This window comes from Nerophis ophidion, unplaced genomic scaffold, assembly GCF_033978795.1.
Source record: "Nerophis ophidion isolate RoL-2023_Sa unplaced genomic scaffold, RoL_Noph_v1.0 HiC_scaffold_215, whole genome shotgun sequence".
Classification (NCBI taxonomy): domain Eukaryota; kingdom Metazoa; phylum Chordata; class Actinopteri; order Syngnathiformes; family Syngnathidae; genus Nerophis; species Nerophis ophidion.
Window position 1 is genome coordinate 120,001 of NW_026907137.1, and position 2,790 is coordinate 122,790.

The window sequence follows — 2,790 nt, forward strand, 5'->3', positions numbered from 1 at the left end:
CAACAAAAAGCTGGAATTTTTCTAAGTGTCAAGGAGGGTGTCGCTTCCAGAAGGCCCACCCGCCTTGGATCACCACCCGGTTAAGAAAAATGAAAAAAGTCCCTCTATTTAATGGAAGTCAGCAACAAAAAGCTGGATTTTTTCTAAGTGTCAAGGAGGGTGTCGCTTCCAGAAGGCCCACCCGCCTTGGATCGACACCCGGTTAAGAAAAATGAAAAAAGTCCCTCTATTTAATGGAAGTCAGCAACAAAAAGCTGGAATTTTTCTAAGTGTCAAGGAGGGTGTCGCTTCCAGAAGGCCCACCCGCCTTGGATCACCACCCGGTTAAGAAAAATGAAAAAAGTCCCTCTAGTTAATGGAAGTCAGCAACAAAAAGCTGGATTTTTTCTAAGTGTCAAGGAGGGTGTCGCTTCCAGAAGGCCCACCCGCCTTGGATCACCACCCGGTTAAGAAAAATGAAAAAAGTCCCTCTAGTTAATGGAAGTCAGCAACAAAAAGCTGGAATTTTTCTAAGTGTCAAGGAGGGTGTCGCTTCCAGAAGGCCCACCCGCCTTGGATCACCACTCGGTTAAGAAAAATGAAAAAAGTCCCTCTATTTAATGGAAGTCAGCAACAAAAAGCTGCAAATATGACAGAGTATCTAGGAGGGTGTCGCTTCCAGAAGGCCCACCCGCCGTCAGCAACAAAAAGCTGGCTAACCCTAACCCTAACCCTAACCCTAATCCCAACCCTAACCCTAACCCTAACCCTAGGTGTCCAGGCGGGGGTCCCTTCCAGGAGGCCCCCCGGCCTTGGATCACCAGCCGGGTCGATAAGTCAAAAGTAGTCCCTCTATTTGATGGAAGTCAGAGGAAAAAAGCTGGAAATATGACAAGGTGTTCCGGAGGGAGTCCCTTCAAGAACGCCCCGCTAACCCTAACCCTAATCCCAACCCTAACCCTAACCCTAACCCTAAGTGTCCAGGCGGGTGTCCATTCCAGAAGGCCCACCCGCCTTGGATCACATTCCGGTTAAGAAACATGAAAAAAATTCCCTCTATTGAATGGAAGTCAGCACAAAAAAGCTGAAAATATGACAAAGTGTCAAGGAGGGTGTCGCTTCCAGAAGGCCCGCCCGCCTTGGATCGACACCCGGCTAAGAAACATGAAAAAAGTCCCTCTATTTGATGGAAGTCAGAGGGGAAAAAAGCTGGAATTTTTCTAAGTGTCAAAGTCGGGATTTTTTCTAAGTGTCAACTTTTGGAGTACCAACCCTTCCAAAACAAAGTCGGGATTTTTTCTAAGTGTCAACTTTTGGAGTACCAACCCTTCCAAAACAAAGTCGGGATTTTTTCTAAGTGTCAACTTTTGGAGTACCAACCCTTCCAAAACAAAGTCGGGATTTTTTCTAAGTGTCAACTTTTCGCGTACCAACCCTTCCAAAATAAAGTCGGGATTTTTTCTAAGTGTCAACTTTTAAAAGTCGGGATTTTTTCTAAGTGTCCACTTTTGCTGTACCATGCCCTCCAGGGTCATAGAAGCCCCAGAGTGAGACCTAAACAACCGGGCCGAGTGATGTCATTTGGGGCCCTATTTTGAGTCATTTTGTGGGATTTCGGTGACGCCGAGGAGCGAAGCAGGTGTTCCGGGAGGGGGGTGCCTGTCCATTTAAGAAGGCCGGCTTGCCGTGGATCTACACCCGGGTAGGGAATTCAAAATAGGTCCCTCTATTTGCTGGAAGTCAGCACAAAATATAGCTGTACATTTGCCCAAGGCTCTAAAGAGGGAAAGGCAACTTTAAGCCTGAAAAGGAAAGCGGGGATTTGGAGCCCTCCGGTGGACTTCCGCCGCCGCTGCACCCTTAGCTGGAAGTCAGTGCCAAAAAAAAAAAAAGAAGCTGCGAATAGTGTCCATGTGCCTGTCCCTTTAGGAAAGCCGGCTTGCCGTGGATCTCCACCCGGGTGGGGAATTCCAAATAGGTCCCTCTATTTGATGGAAGTCAGCAACAAAAAGCTGGAATTTTTCTAAGTGTCAAGGAGGGTGTCACTTCCAGAAGGCCCACCATTCTTGGATCGACACCCGGTTAAGAAAAATGAAAAAAGTCCCTCTATTTGATGGAAGTCAGCAACAAAAAGCTGGATTTTTTCTAAGTGTCAAGGAGGGTGTCGCTTCCAGAAGGCCCACCTGCCTTGGATCACCACCCGGTTAAGAAAAATGAAAAAAGTCCCTCTAGTTAATGGAAGTCAGCAACAAAAAGCTGGATTTTTTCTAAGTGTCAAGGAGGGTGTCGCTTCCAGAAGGCCCACCTGCCTTGGATCGACACCCGGTTAAGAAAAATGAAAAAAGTCCCTCTATTTGATGGAAGTCAGCAACAAAAAGCTGGATTTTTTCTAAGTGTCAAGGAGGGTGTCGCTTCCAGAAGGCCCACCTGCCTTGGATCACCACCCGGTTAAGAAAAATGAAAAAAGTCCCTCTAGTTAATGGAAGTCAGCAACAAAAAGCTGGAATTTTTCTAAGTGTCAAGGAGGGTGTCGCTTCCAGAAGGCCCACCTGCCTTGGATCGACACCCGGTTAAGAAAAATGAAAAAAGTCCCTCTATTTAATGGAAGTCAGCAACAAAAAGCTGGATTTTTTCTAAGTGTGAAGGAGAGGGTCGCTTCCAGAAGGCCCACCTGCCTTGGATCGACACCCGGTTAAGAAACATGGAAAAAGTCCCTCTATTTGATGGAAGTCAGCAACAAAAAGCTGGATTTTTTCTAAGTGTCAAGGAGGGTGTCGCTTCCAGAAGGCCCACCCGCCTTGGATCGACACC